The sequence below is a fragment of the Neodiprion virginianus genome, chromosome 2 (assembly GCF_021901495.1).
Source record: "Neodiprion virginianus isolate iyNeoVirg1 chromosome 2, iyNeoVirg1.1, whole genome shotgun sequence".
Lineage (NCBI taxonomy): Eukaryota > Metazoa > Arthropoda > Insecta > Hymenoptera > Diprionidae > Neodiprion > Neodiprion virginianus.
In genome coordinates this window covers 27142678-27162559 of record NC_060878.1, presented here as the reverse complement: position 1 = coordinate 27162559, position 19882 = coordinate 27142678, and the positions used below count along the sequence as shown (strand labels likewise).

Below are 19882 nucleotides of genomic sequence, written 5' to 3'. Positions count from 1 at the left end.
ATACATAGATTTGAAACTTGTCCAACTACAACGATAACCCAGCAAATGCCCATTTAAAAATTAAACTAGCCACGTAGATCTAAATTGTTGTTGATTCTGGTTTGATTGTACGTTGAATCTCGGGCTTGTAATAGAGTAGAAATTGGAGTTGCTTCATATATTCCACGTGGATTTGAAATACATCCCATATAAGATTGTATTTATTAAATCGTAGTTTTTGATTCAGGTATTTTAACTGTAATCAAATTCAGAGATAATAAATAGATTTCAACTACACTAATAAAATTTTGAAAATTGTTATTCCATACGACTGAAATTCTTATTCAATGATAAATCTTGTTCAATCGATTTCAGTTAGTTCCACTTATTGATAGACCTTGAACTGCTATCAGATACATCAAGCTAAACGTATTATTACGCATGATTAGGTACCGCTTGTAACAAGTATTCAACCATCAATCCTCGGTTAAAGTGAACTTCCCAAATAGGACACCAGCGAGTCGTGCATGGTTAGGAGTATTATTACAGGGATTTCAATTTGTACATTATCCAAGCAAGCGTTTTCTCTTGCACTTGGTTTATACCACATGCAATGTATCTTCCAAAATATTTCATCTTGGATTAATTTCACCATTTTAAATCAATGGCCACTAAGAAATGAACTTCACAATATAACTGGGAAGTAAATCGAATTAGCAAAATACAATGAGGTTGTTAACTATGTTATGTATTACGATTTCCTGAATTCCATACGATTCTAAAGATATGGAATAACGAATTTTCCCAAAAAAAATCGTATCGTTACAGTAACGTTACAAATTGCGTAACCTCGTCTGAAATCTAACGTCAATAATTTATTACGTAATTTAAACTCCTTGCGTATATTCTCTGTAACATGTGATTAGATTACCAAAAATGAATTTTAGGACTGCTGAATGCGTCAAAAAATTTAGTTGATTTTATAGCGCGCAGAAAACCAAATTTTTTGGTATTACTTAAGAAAAGGTTTGGCGCTACAATCCTATTGATTCTATAGCGATTGAAAAATCATATTTTGAATAAGCATGAGAAATCTGATCTGTGTATTGTGAATTTTTATAATTTTATATAGAAACTGTTGGTTTTTTACGAAATTCCACGGGTTTCTAGGAAAACAAATCTATATTGTCCGTGTTGAAAAATGTAATCATCTTTTATAAAAAATTGCAGATTTTTATAATTTTTCGTAGAAATTTGTTGTTTTTTATATTCAAGATATTATCGGTTTTCGATGATTTTCCACAATGTTTCAGCTTTTGAAAAATTTCCTACAGTTTTCAACCGTACCGTACAGTTCGAACCGCACTTTATTGTAATTCGGCGTAAAAATTATTTTCCCAGGCTCGTTATAGACAGATGCTTGGAACCTCTCCTATCAACTGCTGATCTTATTCTCTCGCGAGGAAGAATTTTTCGCATTACGCGTCTCAGAGAATATTTTGCCACTTCGACAAATTTCTTTACAGATTTACGATGTAAAATATTACTCAACCGCGGCAATCAATTAGTAAATCTCGCGATTCCGTAAATTTGACTGATCATCTTTATTCACCGAATAGATTTAGTGGCCTTATCGCAACGATTTAGATAAATTTACTAGAGGGTATTCCATATTTTGATAATACCACGAAAAAAAGTATCATTTCATTAACTCGACCAAATTGAAATCGAGTTTTCGTATTAACAAGGATATTTAATACAAAATAATAATTTTCTCCGATTTTGAAACAATAATTCCATTAATTTTCTTACTTACAACAAGATTCTAAAATTGTGTACCTATCTACGATAAAATTTTCCACAAAATGCGTCTAGAAATTGATTTTTTTTTTTCTTTTCCAATCAAAAGCAAAAAGTTGACCGCGATTGTAATCCATTACAAAAGGAACGTGCAGCACTAGGGTGCTTCGTTTGAGACGACTATTTTTTTTTTTCACTTCATAGACGAAATATCACTATGAGCATATAAAAAAAAAATTCCCACCAAAGCCTAGCTCTTAATTTTAATCTTAAGTACTCGCTAAATGAATTTGAAATTTTCCCATTTAATTAACACGTAAAAATAATTTTTTTTTTGTCAATTATCTATAGCATCGCGAGTTTTCATACTATTTGATTGACCATGGCCGGAAGTTTTAGAGTTTTATACAATGTACATGGAAGAATTGAAAGTTTTGAATTCGATTCCCTGATGCCTCACTTTTTTTTTTTTTTTTTTAATTGATTAATCACAATGAATAGCTAGATTGGAAAAATCTTATCGAGAATATTAAAATCATTAAATGTTAATGTAAATAATATAAAAAAGTGGTCAATAAAACAGTTGGAGGACAAACCTATGTTCTCTGTTTGAGAGTAGCAGTAATTGGCGAAGACTTCAGAATGGTCGGGCGAAGACATTTGAAGATTAAGATACATTACAATCACGTCTATTTTATTACATTTATAACAATTTGGGTATAAAAATTGTCAAATATGCGGATAAAATAGTGATATTCATAGTTTTCTTATGATTATTTAATTTTATATTGGAAACTGTCAGTTCTATAGTTTCAGCTGACGAAACTTTTTTATAGGAAATTAAATTCTCTACAAAAAGGGTCCTTTACAATTTTGCTGTAAAGTTAGTAGTTTAGGAGAAAATTGAAAAAAAACCATAATTTTTTTAGCAAAAATCAACTTTACAATTTTTTACCGGCGAGATACTTCATACATTCTAAATTATCTGTAGGATCTTTTAAAGAGGAAGGATCCCTCTGAAACTTCCGGCCATGGTCAATTAAATAGTATGAAAACTCGCGATGCTATAGATAATTGTCTAGATTAAAAAAATATTATTTCTACGTGTTAATTAAATGGGAAAATTTCAGATTCATTTAGCGAGTACTTAAAATTAAAATTAAGAGCTAGGCTTTGGTGGGAATTTTTTTTTCTATACGTTTAGAGTGACATTTCGTCTATGGAGTGAAAAAAAAAAATAGTCGTCTCAAACGAAGCACCCTAGTGCAGCACGTATCTGCAGTTTCCGAATGTGCGGTAATAATGCGCATGTGCGCACACGGACGCCCAACAATTGAGACGGAAGCAAAGCGATGAACCGAGTAGCAGCAACAGCAGCAACAGCAGCAGCAACAACGGCGGCAGCACGCGCCAGCGTTCCCCTGGAGGCTCTTGGGGCGTGCAGAGAGACACTCGGCTCGATCCACGGAGACACTCCGGCACTCCTCGGAGGCCCGCATGCCGCGCAGGTGGCCCTTTCACAACCACCTGTATCTCCGCTCCTTCTTTCGCAGGGTATTCCCCTCTCGCTCGATTCCGTCCGTCCCTCTTTCTCTCATTTTATGTAATATTTTATCTCCGTCCTTGCCGGCTACCGCTCGAGGCTTGTTATTCCCCGATTATATTTTCCGCGCCCTGCGGCAGTTGCGGAGTCGGTATTATCGCTGTAATCGTTCGATTGCCAATCCATGCGCGCTGAGAAAAATTTTTAATTTCGGTTACCGCTCAGTCCTTAGCTACTTTCATTTTTTAACACAATCGAAAAATATAGTTCTAGGTAGAAAATGAAAATTAGTTTTCTATCTGAACAAACTGATTTTGCGTTGCAATTAGCAAAAAAGGATCGACGATAGCGCAAAATGGTTACGCGTACCTCGTTTTTCGTAATTCCAACAATATTTAAACAGTGCTTTTTAACGATACCTGTTTTACGTAATTTATCTAGTTACTGTAACAAATGAAATTTTTCTCAGTGCGCGCAATTATTTGTATATTGATGATCGCGTTCGTTTGCGGTATTCATTTTTAGGCAAAACTTTCATCATTCGCTTACGTTGGATATTAGTTATTCAAGGGGTTTTTTGTACGTAGAATTTTCTTATCACCTTTCTGATAAACTTATTACCCGAAGTTTCATGACGAGTGTCATTGGTTGAGGATATGGAAAATATGAAACCTCGAAGATTCTTTTCACAAGATAAATAATTGGGGGATGGGAAGCAAAAGCGTGTTGACGCTTGTCTGAAGAAAATGTGACACATATTGTGATGTGACAATAAATTTTAGCTTTCATCAGAGAAAACTAATCGTTTTGGTACTGTAAATTTAGCTGACTCTTTTACTCTATTGCTATACGGTTGATCATAGCTTGAAGTTGTTCGCTAATTTAGAAATGTTTGTTATTTGATAATATGAGAAAACTGAACCTCTATTTTTTTTTTTTTATAACTGTTTTCTGTCTGCTATGGGAGGTCGACCAGCTTCGTTCGATCAAACTCCTGAGCGAATCGTAAAAACTAAAACTAGAAACAAGTGTCAGTTTGCATGCCAATTTTGAATACACCAAAACTTACTTGTCGTGCTTAGATTGCTGTGATCCTTTTTTTTGCATAAATCGAGGCTCGTAATGAGACAAATCACTCTCCGATAAATTTTACTACACTATAGAGTAACGGATATGAAATAAACATGGAGTCAAATGACAGTTTCAGTCAGCAAAGACCAATCATAGACGTTCTTTAAAACAGTCATTGAATACAACAAACTTGCTGCAACAAGTCTATAAGAGACCGGTAGAAGAAGAATGTCGATCATCAAGTCGATTGATTTAAACCACTCGAAAAATCAGCATAGAGAGATTCGTTTTGCCAAATTCGTGAATTGGAACAAGTACTTGGCTTCGATGTCGTCCGCTGCCATGCCTGCAGGTCCTAAAAATCAAAAGAATTTGACAAAATGAATAAAACGGATATTAACGAGATTATGAAAATGATATGAAAGGTTGAAAATTCGACCATAATTTATTGGTGTAATTGCCGTAAAATTGTACTGCATTGATTAAAAAGCGTGCAAATCTAAGAAATAGAGTTTGTGGAATGGAGATTTATAAAAAACCGTCCAGTCACCCGCTTGGTTTTGATACTTTGACTAGGACTTACGGCTGAACAGCGTTGGAGATATTTGATAAATGTAACCAGATAGTGCATTCACGAGTATAAATAAAATTGCATCACCATTGTACCAAAGCGGCGGTTATTACGCAACTGTGTTATAGCGAGGTTTGTCTTTTTTGGGTCTGATGTTCAGACAACGTATTATTCTTTCATTAAACAAAAGAATGGTTTTCCTATCGACGAGCTTGTGAATGGCGTGAATTTGATATAAGAATCGGAAACTGTATCGAGTACTTTGGGAACTGAACACGTGTAAGATAAAATCCAGTTTATACAACGCTGGTATTAATTTCGCGATGTTTAAACTAGGAATAATCTATACTGGAAATCGAATCATTTCGTTGTTTATTCGATTTCAAACATCGATGCTTTTGTCAAAAAATAAGTATCGATTTCGAATAATCAATAAAAAATTATAATCTAAAAGAAATACATAATTTTATTATTGCACCTATATGTTTGTACATCAATATCTCGACCAGTATCAGAAGGCATCGATCAAATAGTGCACTTATTGTGTGACTCGAATGTTCTCGCAAGCTCTTATAAGTATCATAGTTCACTAATGGGAAAAGTGAATTTGTTTATACTTACACGGAAACAAAAAAAGTAGACTATTTTATAGGAACTAATTGACGATCAAGCAAGACAACATAAGCAGTGGATTGGCGAATTGACATTTATGAGTACCATTCACCCAATTAACGGCTTATTTGAGTATTTCAGAAATTCTAAACAAAAGATTCGATTTTAGGATGATCGAAAGAAAAATTTAGACAACCGCGTATTAATTGATTCGGTAAGTTGGTTGGCCAAATATCAATACTTTTTTATTCATATTATTCCGAGTTCCGAGATAATCGCAAAAAATTATTATCTTCGAAAAAATAAATAAAAAGTACGAAAACAGAAATTTTATAATATATATATGTATATATTATATACATACATTAGGGTGGACCTTAATATTGGTAAAAAAAATTTTTTTCTCTCGCCCCTTAAATTGACTCGAAATATTAAAAAATGATCGTTAAACGTGAAATCCGCTCTTAATTATAATATTAATCCGTACCCCAAAGGCCCTTATTCAAGGAGTTAAAATCGATTAGGAGTGATTATCAAGGTAAAAAATTTGAAAAAAATAAGTTTTACATAGTTTTTCCTGCGAAAATCAATGCGGTTATCCGTATTTCGACAGTATTACTTTTTTGACATGAAATAGAAAGGAGAAAATCGAAAAATAATCGGATCAAAGAACCACAACGCTAGATGGGCAATAACTATGTTTGTAGATGTTACAATGATTTCCAGCTCATTTTTGTACAAGTTACAACTTTTGTCACATTAAAAATTTTCTTATAAACATTCCTTATTTCTTCTTCTCAACTTCAAGTCAAATAATCTCTCATTTTATGAAATTAAAAACGATTATTTTATACGTATTTATCAGCGATTAATAACATATCAAAAATTCAGCTTTTTATCTTTCCATTGCTCCAATTTCCGTATCACGTTAAGAAATTCAGATAAATGTGCGGAATGCGGTAAAATTACTTTCAGATCAGTTTAAGTTGTCACGCAACGTTATTTCATTATTTATATACAAATTGATCAAAAAATTGATTTCAACACCTTTCAAGGGCCTTTGGGGCACGGGTTAATATTGAAATTAAGAGCGGATTCCACTTTTGAAAATCATTTTTCAGTATTCCGAGTCAATTTAAGGGGTGAGGGATAAAACATTTTTTTTTTTACCGATTTTAAGGGCCACGTAGATATAAGGTATCTACGACATGTACGTACGAGGCCGTGTGTGTCGGGGATATGGTCGCGCGCGCATTTCGCCGATGAGAGGGCCGTTTCTTCTTCACCTGCGCGGCATATGGCTGGGAGGCGCGGAGGGGTGATAGACCCGTAGGATGGATCTACCGGTTAATTTGTTGTCCATCCCCGGCACCCCGGTGCCCTCCTCCGAAACCCCCTACCTTACGCCCGGCACTTCCGGTGCTTGACCCGCGGGCAGCGTCTGCCCTCGCCCTCGCCCTGCCCTTGCCCTTGCTTTGCCCTGCGCTGCCCCGGTTGTCACGCTTCGACGAACCCCGGCGGCTCAAACTAAACGCAATACGAAATCCCGGGGGATGATTCACCTCCAGGGCACGACTTGTAGTCGGTCGGATCGGATAGAGACCGCGGCGTTTGGGAGGATTTTTGTTTGCCGGCGAGGATGGAGGAAAAAGTAAGTTTTAGCTGCCGTGTAAAAATCGTTTAGCCGAGTGAGAAAACAGGAAATACGATAATATTTATTATGGAGTAGAATTCAAGAATTTTATATCGTATCCTAACCGATTAAAATTTTTCTACGTACTCCTAGAAGGTCTTTTGTTGTTTCGTGATCGTATTCGTGCAAAGGAAAAAAAGTTATACGATTACGATATTGTTTGGAAATTTGTTCGATATAGAAACTTTTATCTCGTTAGGTGATAACTTGTCTATCCACCACAAATGAATTATGACTTAATCGGTTTATATTTCAAGAAAAAAAAAACAACAAATTTGTGTCAAACAGACACAAGTTTCTAATTTCCAGCGAATCTGGTGGAAATGAAAGTGGGCTTAGATACATCGGATTCTGATCGATAGAGCGAAAACGATATTGAGAAAATTAACAGGTATTTATCGAAGCAAAGAAAGAGATCAGCTTTAAAACTTTCAGACGAAAAAGCTTTGTGGAAATGTAAATCAACTTCTGTAATCTACAATCATCAATCGAAATATATTTTTGGACGAATCTTGCCTGGTAAACAAATGGTCGAATTTATCTGACTTGAATTTCTGGTTTATTCAAACAATCGATGAAACTAACAATACATATTTATGAAATTCAATCAAGTATACGTCTTGAACTTTTGTACAACATGTTCAAGACACTGAAATAAATTTATGGTTCAAACATAAATTTCTGACGACGAATACTTCATTACATTTGAAGCAAAGTCGTACGATCATCGTAAAATGGTGAATGATATAGTTTGCCTTCGAATACGTATAATGTGCAGGCACCCTCTCTGTGCAGTGATTATTTATTCATTGTTTTTTGTTTTCTTTTCGTGCAGCTGAAATCTCAAAAATCTGCCCTTTTCAGAAAAGCCCCGGAGAAAATTTTATTCCGGATAACTATCACCTTACGATTCTTATATACTTTAAAGAAGAATAATAGTTGGGTTAAAAAAAATAAAAAAAATCTACCTAGCGGTAATAAAATAGTAATTCAAGCAACAAGTGACGAAAATCAGGAAATAGTGAGGAGTCGGAGGCGAGACGGAGACAAATGCGTCACTGATAGCATAAAATATTTTTCATCACGACTGCGTCGAAAACGAGTTTTCACATCCGTAACATATGTCTGAAATGGCCAGCCTCATTCGGCTTGCTCCGAGTGCGCATGCGTAATGGTGCGCAATGCTTTTGAACGCGCATGTGCAGTGGCGTACAGCACTCTATACGACGAAGTGCGCGTGCGTAGCGGTGCACGGCGCTTTACGTGATTCAGACTGCGCAACAGCGCTGGAAGCGGCGATTTTGGCACGTGTTACAGGCATCAAAATTGAGATTTCGACACACGTGTGATAAAGAATTTTTTAATCAGTAGGTCGCGGCTTAATTTCAACTCTGATTCCACCAGCTTCGTCTACGGTGTTTCGAAAATCGATGTTCTACTGGTATGAGAACGAACAGCGCGCGCAATAAAGTTCAAGTAATTTTTGTTCATAGCAGGGATTCGGCCCTTACTTACATCCTCGTACACTTATTTACGGGCTGCACGTGCACCTGTTTCTGCACACGCGACCGTCACGTGAGTTATACGTATTATAAATTGCCAATACTTGATACTCGCTCCTTAATTGTGCATACCCGTTGCTGCAATTGAAGCTTCGACGATTGTATAACGACTGCGAAAATCGGATCATCCTGAATTGATTGAATCTTCCTTGTCGGGTCGTCTTTGATCATTTCATCGCCTAATACCTCGAAGGTTCTATGCGGACGTACAGTCAGCTCAGTAACGTACCGAAACAAACACATAAATGAAGTTGAACTAAGCTTTGGCAAGTTGCATGTAAATAAAAAAGTTCTTTTGATTTCGAAAGAAATGATTAACCATTGAATTTTAACTTTGAAGACTCTGTTATTAACATCACTAGAGAAACTACATTATTTTAATATGTTTTTTTACCCGACAATCCAGATAGTAAGACCGATTTCGATGAATTGTTTCTTAAGCTCGTCAGTTGGTAGAAAATACGATATGTACAATAGTTATAATTTACAAACAATAAACTTGTGATTGAGCAATAAATGCATTATTCTTTACCCAAAATATAACTCCGAAGCTCTATGGAGAATTTATACACAAGTAAAATGAGTTCTTGTTAATCAGAATTGGACATGAAATGTGGATTTCTCGGTGAAAAATAATAGAACGATGTTATTTCTTTGAAATTGCTAATATAATGACGTCAGTATTTAAACTTTCTTTCCTCTGCGACGGGAATTGCTTTAATTTATGTAACTACATAGATTTCTTTAAGGCAATAAGATTTCGTTTTGTTGTGTATTCCATGCATCCTTAAGTCATATACGATGATTAGACGAATTTGGATATGGGACTAGGTGATTATCGACTCATCGATTATTCTCCGTAAATTATCTGAATTATCTTATAAACATTCATATCTCTTCATATCTCTAATGTTGGAATAATCGGTAGAAAGTTATGTCAAAGAAACGCTTTCAACAAAATCTGTAGCAGATTCTGTTAATCAAATCGGTGTTAAGATTTTTCCTCACGTGGGGACCGGATACACGTAGGTATATTATTCATGCTCATCACAGGGATCGGAGGACTGGCCTTGTGGCGGTGGAAAATCGTCGGGAGGGAGTCATGTGGACAATTTTTATGGAAGCGGTGGTAATGCACATTTAATAGCCAAGGAGGGGTTGTGGAAGGTATAGAAAAATACTTCGGACGATCCCCGGCTGTGTCCCTGCATGCTTATTTTCGTGTACCGACATACTTTTCTAGTCTGCATCAAACTTTGGCAAAGGATTTACAACCGTGGCTTCATACGCAAGTTCTTTCACCGCCGTTATCTTTTTCTTCATTTCTTTCGTTGGTTTTTTCTTTATAGAATGGATTCAATCTGGAAGGACGAAATTCGAAGTGCCGTTAGTCTGTCTCATTCTCTTTGCAATTAGATTTTGCAGCCACTTGGGTGACTCACTCTTACATTTTGAAAAATGCACTCCTTTTTAAAAATTTTTATAAAAAGTGAAATTTTTGCCGTCTTTTCACCTGTTTTGTCTCAATTTTTAAACGATATCACGACGTATATTATGCGGGAAATTACTCATCTTCCGGAAAACTAGCGCTAGTTTTCAAATTTCATGTTTTATCTCGCAGAAATTGAAGCATTGGTTGATATTGGACGAAAGTGTTTTTGCCTATAGATGTATTACAGGTATCTAAAAATCTAGAGAAATCAGATGTCAAGATAATCTCAAAAATCATTGTATATTATTGCAAACTACTTTCTTTTTTTTTTTAATCTTACCACTTTTAACCATTCACGTACTTTTCAATTCAACTTTGTAAATTATTCAAACTTTCTACGGTTACTTGTACATTGTACTATCATAGTATCGCGGTAGTGATGGTGTAATACATTGCACTCGGAATAGTTTGAAATTTCATAAAGAAACAAACAAATTAAAATACAAAATGCACATACCGAGGCACGTTGAACGACATAGGACAGCCTGAAATGGGGATCAGCTTCGGTCTAAAGTTTCTAAACGATTAAAATACAATGGGTAGAAAATCCGCGTTATAAAAAAGTATAAATATAAAAGTTACGGACATTCGGAATTCGCGAAGAAAAGAAAGAAGCTAAGAAATAATGGTTTGAGCGGAGCAGGGTGAAAGTTGTCGCGAGTTGGTCCGCAGACCGTAAAGGAAATGGGCGTCGCGGAATCAACTTATAGTGAGTGACAAATTAATATATGTATATAATTCAGAGCAGGTGATGGAGATTTCGCGTCGATGAAATTTATCATGGCCCAGTATGTGCTGGTCGACTGTTATTCCTTAGCAGTATACGATAAGACGTCGGCCTTAATTACTTACACGAGCAAAGAACCTCACACCTACCCATCTTCGACATGATGCGTAAAACACACGCCGCTTAAATCCTTGCGGTATTAATGACGCAAAACACTTGAACCGACTTGAAAGCTCCGCCAAGGGAGCTTCGGGTTTTCGAAGGTTGAAAAATTCGCCGATAATTTGAGATCGCCGTACCGAAAGGCCCGGAAGCACCGATCCCAACACCGTGCCCGCGTTACTTGGCTCTTCGCTAACTGCACTCTTTGCTGACAAATGAGCGATTGGTATTACAGTTTGTAAACGTGCGGCAGTGTTCGTCATCGCAATTAAATATATAAGCGAATGTCCGTGCCGAACCGCGCGTTTTTGTAGGACGCGGAATCCGGACCGGTCCGATCCGCCTCGAATCGAAAGCGGATGCGTCATAAATCCCGTTTCAGGATCCCGCTGACGAGTTCATGGGATGCATCGTGCGTCGGTTGGCTCTCATGACGCGAGAGGTAAAGGGGCCTACCTCTTACCCCCCTTGGGCCCATTTAAATTGGTGAAAAAATTGACTTCTTCCTAAAAATATTCAGCGGATACAGGTTATTGTGCCTGCAGTTCGATACTTCGCGGTGCAATTATTTCAACGTGGGAGGGGTTTTTACGATTCTCGAATCGTGGAGCTAATCATTTGAAGTCCTGAGAATAAGTGTCCATGCGAAACGTAGGTACTACTTTGCAAGGTTTCGAGATAAGGTCAACGAAAATTCTTTCATACTTATGAAGAGGGATTTAAGTAAGTCACATTAACGTGACAATGTTTTTAGGTTATAGAAAAATTGTCAAGTTTCATACTAGAAACCCACGGAATGTTTTTTGCCTTATGATAACAGTGTATTTTAACGACTATCTTCAAAATACATGAGATAATTCGAATCACTGGTTCATATGTGAAACAATTCTAATTAAATGGGTATGTCTTGTTTAGATGAATGGAACCCGAGTTCTGAACATTTAAATCAGTGCCTCGGTGATCCTTATCTATGAATGATATTTCTGCTAGCCAGAGTTATTTGGATTGGGAATTCAAAAGAGCTTTCACGTATTTCTTTCTGAAGAACTTTACCTGAACTATTATACCGTGAAGAAACGAGTAGCGTTTAAATCCTCGAGCCAAGATGATGTGTATGCTGAAAGATTTGAGGATATTTAGAGGCCGGTGAACCAATAGCAGAACCAAAACTCAGATGTACCGGCCCGAAAATAATGCCTGCATAGCGAGGAGCTTTTTTTCGTCCGTTAGATCGACCGGGTAGACAGGCACGACTGCCAACTGGTGCTCTTCGGCACGTGGCCGTGCCGCTGTCTTCTTTGGAGTCAGGGTGGTCCTGTACCCAAGGTAGCACCCCCTAATAGTCAACGAAGGGAAAATGGAAGAGAGAGAGAGAGAGAGAGAGAGAGGGAAAGAGAGAGAGAGGGGAGTGATAAAGATAGAAACAGTGAGTAGGGCAAGGGAGCGTTTTAAACCCTCTGCACAAGGATCAAGATCTGATAACTCAAAATCGGTCTGAGTGACAGTGGGAAGCAGTGATTTGTTAATTCGGAATTACGCGAGGGGTCAATTACTGTTGTAATAGGTGTACAAAGGTTACTGTAATCTCGTGTATTATTCGTAATTTTTTTGTAATTTTTGCAACCTTTTGTATTCTTTGTAATATTGTGCATTTTGTATTATTTTAATAATCTCTGTAATCTCCGTAATCTTTCCAATTTTTTGTAATCCTTGCAATCTCAGTAATCATTTGTAATCTTTTGTAATCCCGGTGTAATCTTTGTAATCATTACAATAAATTTGTTATCTTTGTAATTGTCATCAGTGTACGCCATTTTTGCACATGGATCAACTCACCGGAATTACGAGTTTACCGATAGGGGGAGCCTCGCTCTCACAGTCAGAATGCAGTTATCCTAAAATCTGGCGAATGCAGTAATTTGTGCGCGAAACTCTGTAACCTACTCACACCGTATTCCTGGTTTGAAATTTTGCTGAATGTGCCTTACAATGAAAATTCTGAAAAGATTTATTATAGTGCTTGTAGAACCATGAATGGTGTTCTCTGTTTGTAAATTACGCTGGTGGATTTTGTCGTGCATGGTTTATATAGTGCCGAGTGTTTAAAGTAATATTTATGAGCAAGACAATTGGATCTATTGTTTAACAATACTAGATGGAATTGAAAATTTGGAACCTCGGATTGACCGTAGACTTTTACTTTGAACAAGCAAATGTCTTTGGGATTTCGGCACTTTCTTAGTAACCCGTACTTTAAATCTTGATCAATGACTATTCCACTATTTCCTACTTAAAAATAAGTGTATACATTCTCAAACAGTGAATTTTCACTGACTTTTTCACTGATTTTTAATATCAATACATTGATTTGCTTTATCGATTTATTTATAACTGATTCAGAGTAATGAGCAACGATCCATGAAATTCAGTCAAGTTGAACATGAAAATGAATATTGTTAAATTAAGAGAATCCGGAGACTCTTGCAATGAGTTCGACACTGCACATCTAATCTATCTGACATGTATCATTCCTCAACTGTAATAGGCGCTGATTTATTTCATACGAAAATTATTCAATCTTTCAACATACTTCTTTTTTAACTATCTCTGAGATAGTGAAAACCGACGTAGAAGAAGACATTACGGGTTTTGTCGGAAGGAAATTTGGAATTTTCATGTTCGGATTTAATTGGATACCGGGTTATAATATGTCCTGAAGGAAGAAGTGAGCTGCCCTGCGAAAGGTGCAAAACAAAAACCGAAAAGAGAAGGAAAAAAATGAACTAATGATTTCAGCGAATATCAGGAATAACAGGCGCAGAGAATGTGAGAGAGAGAGGGGGAGAGCGTAAGGGCTGTTAAATGTATAGGGGTGGAAAAAACGGAGGTGTAACAGTTACCTTTCGCCCCTCGAAATCCTTTGGAAAGATGTTCCTGCGATGGAGAGAGATGGAGAGAGGGTCCTGGAGGCTTGGTGAATGGTGATCACGGCCGTGACTGCAGTGGTTCGTTTGGCACGCGTGCCATGTGTCCGCCCCCGCCTACCCTAGGTAGGGTGCCCCCTTCTACTCTATAAAGCCGGTACGGGTTTGATGCCGGCAGTTTTTCCTATTACTCAAATTCATCGGAGGAGACGAATTGGTGTGGATTGCTCTTCTCTAGGTCGGAACACCGTAAGGATGAAAGGGGCCACATGTGTGCTAAAGAAATGTCTTTATCTGCGAGAAAAAAAGCTTGTGAGTAATTATCCGATGTTTTTTTTACGGTCAAGCTTTTCGTACAGTTTACAGGTTTAAATTTCTGCGAAGCAAATTTCTTACAATCGTCTGAACTAGGATAAAAAAAATCTCCAGGAGAACTTAGAGCTTTTTGCAGAACCTTAATCAGTGCTACAAGTTTTTCACAAACTTTTCTGTAAAAGTCTCGAGTAAAAAGCAGACTTTTTTAAAACAAGACTGATTAAATTTTTCAGAATTTTGATTAGATTGTGGGATGAATTTTTCCCTACTTTGGTTTCGAGTTTGACGATGTGATTCATCGCCGATCCGCGATATTCGCTAATTTTTTTTAAATCCAGAATGGCGAAGCCATCTGTGGTAATCACCCCACCACGAGAGTCGAGAGTGATGGGTAATTAACTCTTGGATATTGGGGAGCGAAATGGCGGGGGTAGCAGCCGCTTGGTTCGAGGCAGTTTGCGATCTACTTTGGTAGATATGTGTGCTTATGTAAACTTGAGGACAACGAATCTGAGAAGGCTAATTTTTTCCACTAGACAGTTATGTTGGCAACACAGAGAAACCTGCACGTATACCATCTCAATCTAACCTCGCTTAAGACCCAGATGCTTTATTCAATCCTTACCGACTGTGTTAAACGTCTTCTATTTTGGCCATTAACAGAGGCTTATGCATCGCAATGCAAAAACGTGTATAACAGTCGAATTCGGCATGCAATTTTGTATTTTTGGGTTAGATTCGACGGTCATCGGTTACGTTATGTTTACGAAGATTGAGCCAGTTCCGTAGCCAGCCGTTGGTGGCGCTGCGGGTTGATTCTCCGTTGCCAACATAACCGACTTCTGCAATAAATTAGCCGTCTCAGAATCACTGACCCCAAGTGTACATGTGTTGCAAAGAGAAACGGGTGTGGTTAACTCTTAATCTAACTTGACTTACCACGTCTTGAGTAAATCATACCTAACCTGAGTTCATCTAACCTAACCTAGCTTAGGTACAGCACCGGGACTGTTCCTGATTCCCCTGCACCTATATCGGAAACGTCATGTGCTCCATTAATTGGATCGACGTTCCCGCCGCCTTTGCCGCCGACTGGCCGTGTATAACGCCCTACGGAACAACAAAGATTCATCCCATTAGGGCGGGCACCGTGCGAACGCGTTTGCCCCGTCGCCTCTGTTATAAATTATAACGCCGGGTGTCTGAGTCTGGAGGATACCATGGCACTGACATCACAACCGTACGGGAGTATGAAAATCATAAAATTACATTGACGCGATGCTCGGTGAGTGATCATCCTTGAAATGAAAGGGCAAAGGATAACTTATCGCAAGTGCACTTTGCTACATCATAAAAAAAAGCTGAGATTTTGGACAATAACTCTCTTCATCGACATATTATTTTATACAGGGGAGACTTTGTTGAATCTGCATGAAAGATGATTGGAAAATAAAAGCTCATGCGCAAGGGATTTTTTTTGAAACTTTCATCGCATATTACCGCGATAGTTTTCACCACCGGAAACAACGTACACGTATTGTCTGTAGGAGAGGAGGGGGGTCCAAGTCGATCATCCTCCACACCCCAATGACCTTGAATTCTTTTTTGTTGCAGCATTTTTATACACAATTTTATTGAAAAATATCTTTCTTGATTGTTTTCAAATAATTCCAAAAACTTTGGACCTCCGTTCCAGAGTTTCTGACAGCCAAAATTATTCCGACTGTAAGAATTCAAATAATTTTCAAGTAATAATATCTTTGAATTTGAAAAATGTATCAACAAAAGTAACATCATTATAGAATGCGTTTTGAAACCGACCTTTCGAACACAGGTTTTTTTAATAATTTTGGGATGATGTTTTGTTAGCTAAAAATTGATTTGAAAAAGAAAATTTAATTGATATCCTAACAATTTGGACATTTGCATTTTTATTCTTCTTCCAAACTTCGTTAAAGAAAGCCGAAAATTTCAAGCGTGAATTGAGGATAATATACAGTATTATTGGTAGTTTAGATTTGATATTTTTTTGGTATATGAAAGCGTCCGTATATTGCTCAAAATTTTAGGCCCGGGATGTTTTATTATGTGTTGCATGTTTTTTCACGTTTACAGCCTATCAGTTTTTTGTTGCGGTACATTTTTCAGCTTCTTAACTTTTTTAGCACGAAATTAAAAAGTACGTACCATAATGTTTTCATGCACTAAGAAGTATTGTAGCTTTCATGTTGAGTAGCCGCGTAAAATTTCGACTTTCTCCATTTTTTGGGAACAATTGTCCAAACTGTCGATACCTCCATTCCATCTCAAGTTGAATTTTGCGAATTGAAACATTAGCGTTGATCGAGCAAGATATTTGTTCCCAAGAAATCGGATTAAAAAAAAGTCCAATAACCACAGCACAGTATATTATTGCAGTATCTGCACTAATGCATTTCCAACGGCATGTACCATTATAGTTCAATCATCATAATTTAATGACCATTTTACTCCCTATTTCCTATTACGTATTATTTCGTACCCTTGATCGATTCGTTTATTAGTAAAAAAATTTTGTAATGATACGGCCTAGCATGTAATTTTGTCTTTGTTCTTTGGCTCGCTTTGTGGTTGCTTTTGAAGAGTTTTGAATAGCGTGACATGAGTAAACACTGGCCAACACTGGTCAAACAGTTAAATCCCCTGGGTCAGGGTAAACGTGCTTGCGAAGTACGTACAATGTATATACATACATAGCACGCACCGAGACCTAGGAGGTCATAATAACACCGAGCTTTCATTGTTTCGTCTCAGTGTCTTTCCATTTCCGAATTGAATTCCCATTGTGTCGGGTTGACATCCGCTCCTTGCGACTCGAAACACCTTTTACTGTATCCACAGTGGTTCTTTGTCCACTCGGACAAATAACCACCACCTCTTCTTTATCGATTGAGACAACTGGAGGGTGGAGTGGCTCGAGACGATTCGATGAAGCTTGAGACTTCCCCCGATTTTTTATATTAAAGTAGCGATACTTGCAAGATTTGCTTTTGATGTTCTTGGAGCACGGCATTTTTCTTTTATGCAAAAAATTTGAATCGAACGTCAGAATCGGGTCAAGGACTTGCTTATTAAATGGATTGAACAAGTTTCCATCAGAGTCAAGGTGCAAATAATTCTAGGACTAAGTTGTAAAATTTCAGTGACATAGGAAGTAACTAAGATAGTTGATTATTCTCGTCTCCGCTACATCCATCCGTTGCTAACTTTTTTCATTATACATAGCACCGCGCGAATCGTGGTTAAATCCCCGCGAATTTTTAATCCGATCTGCAGCGCGAAAGGGAGTTTAAGGAAAGGAACAAACCGGCAAGAAAAAAAAAAAAAATCAGTTGAGGAAAACATGTGTCCGCCTGATAATTACAGACAATTCTCAAGGTGCGGTAGCGGGGAACGCCTCAAGGTGCAAGTCTGTGCATATTTATAATAAATAAATTACTCGCGACGTTGGATATCGTGGCGTCGGTCGAGTAAGCCGCAATTGCTTAAATAATATGGCGTAAACCGAGAGTTACAAGATATCACTGCATCACGCAAACGGCAAGCAGAGATTAACTGTACACGTATGTAACGTATTTGCATACTGGATCGAGGTGCTCGGTTCTTTATGGCGCAAAGCCCCTGGGCGCAACTCACCTTTGATGTAGGTATCAACGCCGAAACGCAATTTCGTCGGATCGGGATACTCTGCGTGGGAAACACCCGAGTCGGCACCGATTAAATCAAGATTCCTGATCCCGGTTTTCGGCCTCGTCGACAACGGGACCGTGGCTCCCGATGAAGTCGAGGTAGGAAGGGACTCGTTGGCTCACGTTTGGAGGGGGGCGAGGAGAGTCATTTACGAGGACAGACATCTCGAAGAGAAAAATCAGCCATTGGATAACGCATCGAATTCAAATTATGAACAGATTGAACCACGGTAAAACGGATTTTATTTTCAGCAAGGGAAATGTGAATAACAGCGATGATGATGAAATTTTAAATGATTATTATTAACGCGCGTATCGATTCCTGATGATTCACCTTGAAGTCTGACATATGAGTTAATTTGTGTTAAAATTGTATTATGAACGGTGAAATTAATAACAGCGTTTTATTTCTTTGAAGACCGTATTTTTTTTTTCCTTTTTTATTGTATAATTGACTTGGAAATGTCGTAGGACTTGTTCTCTGTAAAAAAATATGTAAGATTTTGGAACAACGGATTTTGACACATAAGTAAACAGTTAGCAGCTGGAACCGTGTCGCGATGTATCGTTTCGTTCAGGTTATACTGTTTGTTTAAAAATTTAGAAAAAATACTTTTAGAGTTTTGGAAATAATCATTCGATATCGAGAATTCGTTTCGAAAAATTATTTGTCGTTGCATATTTCTATTCGAAATAATGAAAGAATAGCAACGGATACTAGACTTTCTGGTGACAGCTAGAAAATTAATTTTCATTTTCTACCTAGAACTATATTTTTCGATTCTGATAAAAAATGAAAATAGTTAAGGACCGAGCGGTAAGCAAAACTAAAGATTTCTCTCAGCGCATCATACTTCGAAGCGAGTTGAAAACCGTTTTGGTCAATTGTTCGAACTTTTCTCATTAACCGCCGAAGCAAAAATTGCAAACACTGTCATTTTCCAAAGCTTGGAGCGATTTCATTACTCTTGGTACGAAAAACAAAAATTTCAAATACAACTTGCTCACTTCGTCAGCGCTCCGAAATCCCCTTAACGAGCTTTTTGCTCCGAAACCCGTTAGCTTCGTTTACACGGATGTATAAAATGGATATACGCACTTGTACATGTATTTACGTACAATATGCTGAAGCAATTTTGCAAGGCTAGGAGTAGGAGGACCCAGGTTTTGACCGGGATAGCATATGGTACGGTTCATCGTCGTATCGCGACGTCGTCTCCAACGACAACAGATGGTTCAGCGCGTGGCCACGGGTTCGTTTTTCGATGTTTTATTCGTTCCAAAGTAGTTATTGCACAATCTTGACAATCGCTCTTCTTATTAAATATATTTATTTAAATATTTTGAGACTATTCGACCGGTCTAGATCCCGCGTTTAAGTACAGACACAGCTCTTACAGGATTCAACTTCGCTTTACACTAATAACATCACACCGAGAGAAATTTTTAGTTCCGGCTACCGCTCAGTCCTTAACTATTTGCATTTTTTACCACAATCGAAAAATGTAGTTCTAGGTAGAAAATGAAAATTAGTTTTCTAGCTGTTACCGGAAAGTCTAGTATCCGTTACTATTCTTTCTCATTACGATCACTGTTACTGTATTTTCTTGCAGCTGTTGCGAAAATTTAATGCTTGTGCAACAATAAATTGATGATAAAGCCTTGTTTAACTAAAAACGTAGAGTAAACCTCAAAAACTGATT

At 37.5% G+C, this 19882-nt stretch overlaps 1 protein-coding gene and 1 long non-coding RNA gene across 2 annotated transcripts in view; both read right to left on the bottom strand.

Moving 5' to 3' along the window:
* Positions 1-19882, bottom strand: part of LOC124299136 (kelch-like protein diablo) — a 136605-nt gene that overhangs the window by 11734 nt on the left and 104989 nt on the right. The window lies entirely within an intron of this gene.
* Positions 3093-12484, bottom strand: LOC124299151 (uncharacterized). Its single transcript, XR_006906949.1, has 3 exons — positions 12266-12484; positions 4392-4748; positions 3093-3513 (listed from the first exon to the last, which is right to left on the bottom strand). It is a non-coding gene; the product is annotated as an uncharacterized LOC124299151 (long non-coding RNA).